General features: G+C 42.8%; 1 protein-coding gene across 1 annotated transcript in view; it reads left to right on the forward strand.

Moving 5' to 3' along the window:
* The first annotated feature begins 11,273 nt into the window (after positions 1 to 11,273).
* LOC121865473 (E3 ubiquitin-protein ligase MIB2-like) overlaps positions 11,274 to 12,899 on the forward strand; it is a 93,608-nt gene continuing 91,982 nt past the window's right edge. Inside the window, exon 1 of the mRNA XM_042364945.1 lies at positions 11,274 to 11,391. The gene's annotated coding sequence lies outside the window, so the exon portion shown is untranslated. The remainder of the gene's footprint in view (positions 11,392 to 12,899) is intronic.

Genomic DNA, 12,899 nt, shown 5'->3' on the forward strand with positions numbered 1-12,899 from the left:
GAGAAAAAGTAGTGCTGGTGTGAACTTGGAAAGCGATATGCGGGAAGCTTGTTGGACGTCGTTACAGTTGTTGAACAGATTACTTCATTATCATCATTAGCAGTAATAATCTTTATTATTACATTATTATAGTAATTATGATTAATAATATCAAAATCGTTGATGTTGATATGACTGCGACTTTATAGTAATAACTAAAAAGCACCTCACCAGGCATCACACGTGACTCCACCGCCAAGCAACCAGGCGTTTACGTGCGGCAAATTTAATATGTCTTGAGCGCGTTATTTAAAAAATAGGTGCGTGTAAATTAGCTTTTGGTATCAATTGAACAATTGCATTATTCCAAAAACGCTTAAATCAAACGCGCGTAAGACGCAAGTTACCTGTACATTGAAGATCGCTAAACTGAACAATTGCAGATCGTTAAATAACCAAGTGTGTTAGAAATTTTAAATTGCTAAACTGAATCATCGTTAAGTGAATGATTGCTAAACAGTAGATACCTGTAGTTTAGAAGGAGCAATAATTTTATATTTTCACTTTAAGTAGTGGGCAAGGCATGAAGGATGTGGGAAATTGTGAGGTAAAATGATGTGAAAATCTGCTCATATGTCACAAAAATTATGCCTCTACATGCTTTATACGTGAAGAAATTAATTATTTACCGTAAAGACTCCTCCGAACAATCTGCCTTTGTTGGCGTGTTGTCATCTGCACTGCTTGTTTACAACTGACCCGCTCGGTATGAGTGTACTCTCACGTCCACAAAAAATTTAAAATTACACCATGGTGCTTCAGTAAAGTTTCTTTCATTGGTACCAGATAGCAAAATTAAGTACTTTTTATTTAATGTGGTGTGGGTCCAGGGCACTCGGCTAGGAAGTTAAGTAGGGTTAGGTAGGTTCCTTTGGTTGGTTAGGTCAGGTTCTATTAGGTTCTAGTAAATGTCACATTTCAAAATACACTGTACTTGTACTTAATATAATGATAAGAACATCTGCAGAAAAAAGTGAATGAAATTGAACAACTTCTTCTGGTGGTAGCTGTTTCCTCATACATTACCAAAATTTATAATGATTACACTCTCTGAGGCAGCAAACTCCCCATTCTCATCCCATCCTGTATCCCACATTTTTTTACTGGTTGCTAAGTTCAAATTTGAACACACAGGTAGCTCAAACATTAAATAAAAATGTATACAGTAGTTAATGGGGTGAGCTACCTGCAGGGAGTATGGTATACAGTAACTATGGTATTGCTTGCCTAACAAAGTTTGTAAGGTGCTACTATAATACAGTCTGCCGAGCTGGAGATGTGTCCACTGGAATATTTACACTGTAGCATCCATTAACCTCACCTAGGTTAGATTAAGTTAGGAAGATATATTAGATTAAGTTAGGTTAGGTTAGATTAAAATACATTAGATAAAGTTAAGTTAGGTTAGACCAACTCCAGCTCTGTAAACCACGTATTATAGTAGCACCACTATCCTTTACTTTTTACTTTTACTTTTATCCTCTTCGCCACTGAGTGATCAGCTCAATAGCCACTTGGGCGGTCGATTACCTCTCTGTTACTCATTGTTAGCAAGTACTGGGCTTGCACTGGTTCCTGAATGTATCTGAACCTGCTCCAGTGTTGGTCAAGTCTGGTCTTGAAAGAGACCACAACACTCTCTGGCAGATTGTTCCAAGAGTTCACAATTCTCACTCCGAAAAAGTTTGCCCTCACAGTTTTCTGGACTTGTGGCATCTTCAACCATGAGGTGTGACCCCATGCGGGGTGAGCGTCCACCATCTCCAGAGATGGGCACTCGACTGAGTAGTGCCCTCTGAGATGTTTATACACTTTAATTAGGTCACCCCTTACTCATCTGTAGCACAGTATCAACTCAACTTACGACATAATCGACTTACGACATAATCGACTTGCGACAACCCGGACATACAACAGCCATGGTCGTATAAAATGTTTTTCACATTACGTATTTTCGAGTCCCGACGTTAGTGATCGCGCCGTGTACTGACAAAATTTTCGTTAGTAATTCCCTTTAAAATGGCTGGCAAGCATAAAGGTGAGAGTTCTCGTGGTACTGAGAAGAAAAAGAGACACCCATATTAGAATTTCTATGTAGTATTTTCGCCTTTTCGACTTACGACCAATTCGACTTGCGACCTGGTCGTCGGGACGGAACCCTGTCGTAAGTCGAGGAGAGACTATAAGCTAGGCAAGGCTAGGTAGGGTGGCCACACCCAACCCCAAAAAGGAGGCCACTGTGTGTTTTTTTTTTAGTTTAACAAATTTATTGACAAAGCTTGTAGTACAGTTTGCCTATTCTGAGAATTCAGTCAGGTCTTGACACTGAGGGTGGTATCACTTCTCACTGCCACGCAGGACAGAGGTTCATACACAAAGAAATACATCATATTCATTAACAGCCAGTGGCGTAGCTAGAGTGTGTGCCGCCCGGGGCGGCCCTTGAGTTTGCCGCCCCCCCGTGCCCCCACAAAAAATACATATTGCACAGTGACTCACTCGTCTTGTCACGATGGAGACTTGTGCAGAACTGAAGTGAATTGCTTGTAACTGGTGGATTGGTCGGCTGTACATGAACTGATATGACCCGAGACTGCATGGTTTTGCAGCTACTGGAGACGTTAATCCTTCCCTTTGTATCGGCGGCAAGTTAATCCTCGTCGTGTCTGACCTAACACCTGACCCACACCACATGAGCTCACTGGCGTACTTGTTTGAAGTTGTTTCCTTAATCCTCAACAGGTTACAGGTTGTGTGTGTGGCGGGGGGCCGCATAGCAAGGGTGTAGCTCATGACGTGGCCGTGATGATGTGGGTCAGGTGTTAGGTCAGACACGACAAGGATTAACTTGCCGCCGATACAAAGGGATGGATTAACGTCTCCAGTAGCTGCAGATATGGGTGATGAGCAGACCCAAAAGTGCCGCCCGGGGCGGACCGCCCCACCGCCCCCCCCCTAGCTACGCTAGTGTTAACAGCTATAAATGTATAGAGGTCAGATTCATATGGGTAATGTCACTGTTCACTGCCATGCAGGACAGAGGTTCGTACACAAAGAGATGCATCATATTCATTGACAGTACATATACTAGGGTTGCCATACGTCCGTATTTTCCCGGACATGTCCTCCATTTACGTCTCGAAATCTTCATCCGGAAGTAATTTTTAAAATTCTTCAAAAGTCCGGAATTTCAGCTTCCATCATTTTCTCCACGGAAAGAAATATGAAACTGTAATGACGAGAGAGACTGTGAGAAAGGGGAGGTGGAAACAATAGAGATCTTGTTCAGTTTTCGTCAGCAAATAAGTCACGTGTACGCCTGTACTGTGTTATCAACTTAGCTGCTAGCAGTGTTTGGGCTAGCCTGTTGTACCATGTACTGCTTTTCCTTGTTCTTCAGCGATCTTAGTCTTTGTTGTGGGTTTGTCGCTTGTTGCCACAGCTAGTGCTTGCGATTTGTTGTACTTTTCCAGAGCATAAAACGGTCACGGCTGCATCAAGGTTACATAGCGCCAAAGTGTGCCGGGGGGGGAATTAGGGGCAGGATGTCTTTGGGAACGTCCTCTTTTTTCAATGTTCAGATATGGCAACCCTAGTCTAGAGTCAATGCTCATATATCTTTCAACTGGGTGCACCTACACGTCACTTCAGTATAGAACGAGGATATCAAAACAAAGTTTGTCTCGCATAATACCTGCAACTTGTCAAGCCATGTATGAAGTACTCAAGGAAGATTACTTGCAGGTGAGATTTGTAACACATAAAAATTCATTGAATAATGTTAGAATTATGGTATGCATAGACAGGAAGCTATGGGACTAGAGTGAGGAGAGCGGCAGGAACGAAGAACACACACGAATGTCCTCATTACATAATACATAAACAATCTCCCGTTTATTATCACGCCAATAATGTACATTGCATAAGCTTATTTGGTTATACACTGGACATCTGGACCGAGCTGGGAACATATACGTATCACATTTGCAGTACTTAAAGTCGTCGCTCATATCCGGCAGCAAACCACCAGGCAGGCTGACCATGATTTCGCTCGACGACGGGCATGGGCACTCCGCTGGTTTGCCTGCCAATTTTGCCCGATAACGGGCATTTAGCGCGTGCCCGCCGGGCACTGCTCGATCTTGTGGATGGGCCTTAACCTTGATGCAGCCGTGACCGTTTTATGCTCTGGAAAAGTACAACAAATCGCAAGCACTAGCTGTGGCAACAAGCGACAAACCCACAACAAAGACTAAGATCAAACACTGTCACTGCAGGTTAAAGACTGGCCAACCACCGGTCACCGTCACAGTTGTCAACACACGTAATTAATATAGCGAAAGTGGCTAGATTATGGTTGAAAATTGCTAAAATGCCTTAAATGCAGGACAAGAAAAACAAATGCTAGTGTAAAAAAACCATAAGAAAAAAATGGTATACTTTCAACATTTCATTTATGGCTGTAATAGCACTAAATAAAAAAATATATATATAATAATGCGCGTGGCTGAAGAACAAGGAAAAGCAGTACATGGCACTACATGCTTGCCCAAAAACTGCTTGCAGGTAAGTTGACAACACCGTACAGCGTACACGTGACTTAACAGCTGACGAAAACTGGAGATCTCTACGGTTTCCACCTCCCCTCTCTCAGTCTCTCTCTCTCTCTCGTCATTACAGTTTCATGTTTTTTCCCGTGGAGAAAATGATGGAAGCTGGAATTCCGGACTTTTGAAGAATTTTAAAAATTACTTCCGGATGAAGATTTCGAAACCTAAATGGAGGATATGTCAGGGAAAATACGGACGTATGGCAACCCTACTCTAGACGAGCCTCTGCAGATATACTCTCCTTCATATTGGTATCCTGTTTTTTTTTTATATATGGTTCCATTTACCCTAGAAGTTTGTCAAAGGTGTTGGGTCCATTCTCATGTAATTGGTGAAGTCTTGCTCATGTCCATCTTGCAGTTCACGTAAAATCGTGGCATGACTTCACAATACTTTTCTTCGACCTAACCACTCTTTGCACCATTCCCTTTTCTGCATTTGGTTCTTCTTTTTGCACATAGCAGCAATTATTATAGTACACAACGCTATGCTCTTCGCTTTAACTGTCCGGCGATTATTCAGCGACACACCATGGTGATCGTACCGCACCCGCCACTGCCAACCACCTACTCGCTACCGACGCTAGACTATGACTGCCGCCAACCACCCCCGGGTGTACAACAACACACAGGCGTTGCCCGGTAAACGGGCAAAGCCCGCCGGGCTCTGCTCGATCGTATGGACAGGGCTTTACATAGCGCCAAAGTGTGTGCCTGGCCGGGGGTGGGGGGAGGAGGTCTTCTGGAACGTCCTCCTTTTTGAATGTTCAGATATGGCAACCCTATGCTAATGACTATGTTTGGAAAATTATTGCCCATAGTTTCAAATATTTTAAAATAATGCTACGTCAGCATGATGCATGCCATGATAAAACACCAGAAATCCAGAATGAAGTTATAATGACCAGCAAAATCCTTTACAAAGAAAAAAATGATAGTGTTATTTAGTCAATCGTTTCGTTATCGGAACAGTAGGAAAACGTGGTGACGAGATGAATAACGCCTCAGCCAGTCAGCCCTCCCTCAGTATACACAGTCAGCATCACCAAGGTTAGTCTATAAGTTTAGTACTGCATGCGTTACACTGACGCACTCTTTATTGTGAATCCTTCATGGCTAACTGTCAGCTAAGTCACATTTAACAAGGTTGATACCACTCGAATGGAGGCTGTATTTTACAATGACTCAAGCCATTTTGCCATTAAATCCCTGTCTGCTTGGAGCCAAGTGATATTCTGAGGCAGTGCCAGAGCCTGAGTGTGGAGCCTTGCCTGCCGCCGTCCGTCACTTACCATAGAAATAACACTTATTTCAATAACTGTTCGTCTGTGAACGACCTAGAATATTACATAGTTTTACCTTTCAATCATCTAATAAACATAACCATGCTCCTTTTCGGGAATGCCTTAAACATGTAAATATTCACATATGCTGATGGGGTTGTGTGTGTAGGAGGTTTGTATTGTAGTGGAAATTTCCCCTACAACTACAACTGCCGTTTGTCGCTGACTTGCTGACCCCTTTTCGAATTCCCCAGCCAACGCCTCATGGTCTAAGGTCAACTATCAAGCCACGCCGACCCCCGCTATATAAGACCTCACCTCGCCGTGACCTGCCCTTCTTCTACCTACAGCCACGCAGCAAGCAACACCTCCTCTGAGCACGCTCCCAACCAGCTCTCTCTACTCCACGCTAGTAACCACACTGAAACTTCTCAGCACCAAGCTGCACTGTACAGCCAATATAATATGTATACAGAGAATGCATTGTGAGTTTCCTTTCTCCAACCTATCCTTAGTGTGAACCAACATCTTGAAACCCCACAAATGGTGACCCCCGGAGAATCGCACTCACACAGGATGGAGGAGAAACTGATCACTCTCCCAGTCTTCAATCACAACATTGAAGACTGGCTTATCCACACGGAGGCAGCTCTCATCGGCTCTACAGCTACAGTTCATACACCGCAGGTTAGACACCCTAGAGCAGCTCTGCTCCTCCAAGCATGCAGCTGCTCCTCTTCCTGCCCCAAGCACCACGTCCTACCGACCCCAACACACCCGTCCTGCCTCAGACGCCGCCCCCAGCCCCCAGCACAGTGTATCTACCCCCTGTTGGTACCATCAACGTTTTGGTGCTAACGCTAGACGCTGTGAGGCTCCCTGCAACCACACGGCGAAGCGACATCGACGGAGACGGGTAGGCGCCATAACCTCCACCACTATCAAACAGCACATCACACGCCTTACTTCTGTCCTTGACCACTTCAATCCTGCTGCCCATCACGACCTACTACAAACACTACGTCAGGCGGTTTCTGCATTCAAGGTTACTGCTCCACGCCAGCCTTCCAACCGCCCTGAACACATTCATCCCGCACCTCCTCCGCCAGTCTGCCCACCATTACCCTTTGCAGCACCACCTCGCCCACAACATTTCTGGGCACCCTCTTTTCTTCCTCAGGTACCCACTGCGCCTGTCTTGCACCCTGCTGCTGTCATGAACCCTCCTCCTGACGTGGCCCCTGCTTCTGACGCGGACCCACACACCCCACTAGGCGCTACTGAGGACTGTGTACCTGCCGCGAGAGAAGCACCACATTCCTCGCCTCCACAACCCTCCTTCTCCCTCTGCTTCTCCCACAGATCTCGTGTCTCTAGACAAAGTTGTCTCCCGTAGCGGCCGGCTCATCCACACCCTCGCCCGTTATGTCTCACATGTGGGATACAACCCTGCCGACAACAAGTCTCCTGCACCGCCCGTTATACCTCACATGTGGGATACAACCCTGCAGACAACAAGTCTCCTGCACCGCCTGGAGGGAAGGGGGAGTATTGTAGTGGGAATTTCCCCGACAACTTCAAACTACAACTGCCGTTTGTCGCTGACTAGCCAATGCCTTTTCGAATTCCCCAGCCAACGCCTCGTGGTCTAAGGTCGGCCACTAGCGCCGCCTAACAAAGCGGAGGTCAACTATCAAGCCACACCTACCCCCGCTATATAAGACCTCACCTCGCCGTGACCTGCCCTTCTTCTACCTACAGCCACGCAGCAAGCAACATCTCCTCTGAGCACGCTCCCGAACCAGCTCTCTCTACTCCATGCTTGTAACCACACTGCCACTTCCCAGCACCAAGCTGCACTGTACATCCAATACAGAGAGCACATTGTGAGTTTCATTTCTCCAACCCATCCTGAGTGTGAACCAACATCTCGAAACCCCACAGTATCAAAGATGTATGGAGAATAACTCGAGATCATGTAAACGCTATTATAAATTTTAAAATGCTTACACAGAAAATTTGGCATATTTTAAATTATGAGAGAAACACATAATATTATATACTGTATAAGTTTTCACAGCCACAATTGTTTTCATCATCCTTACTGCAATAACAACTGAGAAGCTGCGGGTATCGTTTGAAGTGTCCAGCGAGCAAAGGAAGAAACCTTTCCTTTGTTTTTTGTTTTTGTTTTGTTACGGGGAATAGCCCACCCGGGCACAGGTCATCGACCCCCAACGGGGCCTCGGGGGCGAAATAATAAGAGTAAAAAGAAATTAAAAATAGAAAAGAAAAAGATTATATTAATTTACACCACGAAGATGCATGAATTTCCGTTTTACACCAGTCGTTCTTACCAAGTTTACATAATATTCTTCGAGATTTCACTAAACATCTGTAGTGGACATCTCCCCTACAACTGCTATCCGCATTCCGATGCGCCGCCGTATCCTAGCAACCAAAAGAGCGATGACAGCAGATGGTACGGTAACTTAGCAACGAAACTAGTGACTGGCGACTTTCTCGGGTTTTCCCAACATGACTCATAGAGGACTCGCGGCTGCTGGGTATATAAGCTCTGTCTCTCCATTGAGATTCATTCTGACCATCTTCTTGAACAAGCAACACCTCCTCCTCCGCCGCTGCCTGGTAGCCCTCGCTTCTCCTCGCCTGCCTGGCGGTCCTCGCTCCCGCCAGCGAGCATGGCGACCCACCAGCTGTCCTTCTCTGAGCTTTCTCATTCTGGTCTCTCTTCTTGAACAAGCAACACCTCCTCCAGCAAGCTCCACGCTGTCAGCATTCATTCAACCAGGAGGCCAGCAACAGGCAACATCTTCTCTAACGAAGCTCCTGCACATCTACCTCCTTCAACACGCTACTCACCGAACGTCTCTACTGAGCAGCTCCTCACCACACGGCACCTCCAGCACCAGACTGTAAATCATATAACTTATATTATACAAGAAAACCACCTTAGAGTTTCCATCCATCCTGAGTGCTAGACAACGTTATAACACGAATTCCTACACATCAGTTAATTACATTGTTGGCAAATTATTGAACAGTGAATCTAAGACACATTTAATGTAAAAGAAATGGCAAGGAAGTTTAACTATACACACCGATGCTCATTTTGTTTATTAATGTGTTTCCAACAGCTTGTAGGGTTGTGAGACTAACTTTAAAATGTCAAAATCTGCCGACGGTCACATCCGGCCCACATTAAATAGGAATCAGTGGGACATTAGTTGAATAATAAATAAAACACTTAATCTGGCAGGGGTCTAGTTAAAATTTTTCCTGTAGCCTTTTTACCATTCATAAATGACTCACTGAGTAAACAACCACGGGCGTCTAACGTAAGAGGTAAGCATGTCTCTCGTTGAACAATAATGTCCATAGAAGAGATGACTTGCGACAGTAGGTCATCGTAATGGGTTATAATAGATATATTGACGAAGTGGGATTAAAAAAATAGACCCTTTCCTCTGATTTTTTTTGTATTTTTTCTTTCATTTTCTGCGTGAAGTTTTTATCTAGTGAGGGGAGTCGGGTTGCTTTTTGGTAACCTGTACATAAGAACATATGAATGAAGGAAACTGCAGCGGGCCCTTTGGCCCATACTGGGCAGTCCCATTTACACCCAACCCCTATTTCTCATATATCCATCCAACCTATGTTTGAGGCTATCCAGCGTGTATGATGGTTATCAGCATATATTGGCATCACGCGCACCTACAGTGATTTACTTGCATATATATATACATATATATATATATATATATATATATATATATATATATATATATATATATATATATATATATATATAATATATATAGTGTGTGTGTGTGTGTACAATGGAAACGAGGACAAGATAAATCTCGATAAAGCTACACAGGAAAGGGAAACACTGGAGCACCTTAGCTTTCGTCTTTATTCAAGACATCTTTAGAGGCAACTGAATTTGCAGGGACTGAGAGGGTGACCTACATAACAATAGGTCAGTCAATAACATGGTTTCCACTAATCCACACATCACCACACGAAAGAGATTATAAAAAATTAGCAACGTAACAAGTAGGGTCAAGTCAAATCAAGTCAAGTAAAAAACTTGAGACCCACTAATTTTAGAATTAGGGAAGGCTAAGCTAGTTTACGTTAAGAAAACTTCAATAATAAAATTGTCATTGGTTAAACATGGTCTAAAACGTTTTGGGCTAAAACATGAGGCGTCGAAACGTTCATTTTATAAAACATCCAGCCATGAATGTGAGAGGCGAAAACGTCCTTGATAAAATGCGCAGGAGCAACATCCCATACTAAAAAGTACAGTACGGGACAAAATCATCCAAGAGTACAATACCCAGCTCAGAATATTCTGTACAGTACATGTACCGACACTTATCTATGGAAGAATAAAACATCTAATAAAATATCTTCAATAAAACGTGAGAAAGGGAAACGTAGGTTTGTCTGTCCAAAAATGGGTGAGTTATGGGACGTGATGGACGATGTCGTAGACGGGGTTCGTCTTTCTAGTCAGGCTGTGGTGAGTCATATACAGTGCTAGTTCCTGCGTGACTCAGTGGTCAGTGTTCCTTGGTGCCTGGCCTCTTCTAAATGTTTAATAGTTCCTCCCTTAGTTAAGAAGTGATTGATAGGTTACTTGAAACTAGAGATTTGTGAATGACGAAAAGAGGGCGAGTGTAAGTGTAAATTGTATATTTAGAATTTGATTGGGGCTTCGCGGTGGCCTAAGTTTATGGGGATGATTTGTATTAAGATTTATCTGGAATTGTATGTTCACACACACACGGGTATATTATATATATATATATATATATAATATATATATGAATATTTGCACTACAGCTACTCATACTTTAATGGATTGCTAGCTTGTTGCAATTGCTTAGGGCTTAAGAACTTTAAGGTGTTTCCGTGTGCTTCATCATACTTTACTTTGATGACTCATTTTAACTGAACTTAATATACAGAGGGAATATGGTGTTTATAACAGCTAGAGAAAAGCCGGAGATGGATATGATTATTAACCATAAGTATATTTTTAATTAGAATCTATTCTGTAATGTGTGCATACGGTGGTTGTAATTACATTCTTGTAATGAACTTTATAAAAAAACTTACTATCTATATCCTATTTATAAAGAAATTAATCCATATCTCCAAATTCTGTAGTAATAATCATTATACAACATTCCATTCCTTAAATAGTGAAGATAAACTTCATTAATAAACGTCACTGCTGGGTTGCCAGGAACCACCAACTTGCCTCAGATGGCGCCCCATGGCGGCACCGACGCTCCTCTGGCTCAGTTTACAAACAATAGTGACGACGGGTGGGTGATGCCCAACTTCCTCCTGGAATATTCACTCGCTATCTGGATTTATGACTCCTCGGTGACCAGAATATCTCCTTAGAACCTCATTACGAAGGTCAGTATTTATTAGTAGCTGAATTGTATGGTACAGGTGAAATGTTTCCAGTGAAATATCGCAAGAAAAACTCGTGCAGATGGCATTTGTGTTGGCCAAATGAAGGCGATGACCAGCCCTTGCAGTATTCGTCTTGACTTCCTCCCTTGGATTTGATACTCTGTTTTGCTTAACTTACCTTTCTGGTCTTCTTAAAAGTCATACATAATGTATTCCATTCAAAACGAAGAGGAACTACTCCGCCGTTAGCCACCTGGGGAACGGTATATAGAACTGAGTAAGTAGCCTTGGTACACAGGCGATGCTGGGATGTGTTTACACTGTGACGTTTGCCACCGAATGAAGCATTTTCAGCTTGGGTTTTCAACCCAAGATATTCGGATTATGCAACTTAGAAGCATAAAATGAATCTATAGCAGCATAATCTGAGGAAAATTCAGCATTCATTTATCGTGTTTACTCACAGAAAGGATTTGACAAAGTACACACGTGCATATGCTATACCCGGTGCCATAATTTAGTCATATTATGAAACTGAACATTGGGGGAATGTAATGTAGTGTATATCAAGTTAACAAATGAAATAATTGATACTGTATTAAAATTAACGGATTGGGTAAATGATTTAACTCAAATATTTTGAATCGCACGATATCCGCAATAATTTTGCGATTTTATCTTATTAAATCTCTACTGTATAATCGTTAACATAAGAGATCATTTGTGTACTGTCTAAGATATGTAAATAATTCTATATGTAGATGCCTTTTCCAGGATAGAGCAACAAATTTATTCGAAAATCGGCTATAGTATACTGTAGGTTACTTATCAGAGCTACCACGTCGTCCAGGCCATTTACTCGTCATTCTTATTCACGTAGACTTTTTACCACATCACCCAGACCATTGACCACGTTATTCTCATTCACTTAGACCTATTACGTACTACATCACCCAGACTTTTTACTACACCACCCAGACCTTTTCCACGTCATTAATATTTACTTAGACCTTTTAGCACGTCATCTAGATCATTTACCTTGTCATTCTCAGACCTAGGCCATTTACCACGTCACTCATTCTCTACAATGCCATCCTTACATCATCATTACGTCATACCACGTCATGGTAACGTCACTGACGTTTCAAGTCGTCCCTTAATGTCCGCTATTCTTACGTCATGGACATTTTATGACGTCATTTCACGTCACGTACTGTGACGTCATTATCACGCCACTGTACTATATATCATGCCATTATAAGTCACTGACTTCATGTGCTATAATGTATATAACGTCTTTTTCACGTCACGGGCTATATTTTACACCATTCTCACGTCATGCATCACACTATCATGCTACTGGGCGAGCTATATATCACGTTATCGCGTCACAGTTTATATAAAGTATCACGTCATTCACGTCTCGGGATTTTTATCATTTTTACGTCATGAGCTATACGGTATTTCGTCATTTTCACGTCACTCAAACATTCTAACACGTCATTCTC

This window comes from Homarus americanus, unplaced genomic scaffold (assembly GCF_018991925.1).
Source record: "Homarus americanus isolate GMGI-L3 unplaced genomic scaffold, GMGI_Hamer_2.0 scaffold25483, whole genome shotgun sequence".
Taxonomy (NCBI): domain Eukaryota; kingdom Metazoa; phylum Arthropoda; class Malacostraca; order Decapoda; family Nephropidae; genus Homarus; species Homarus americanus.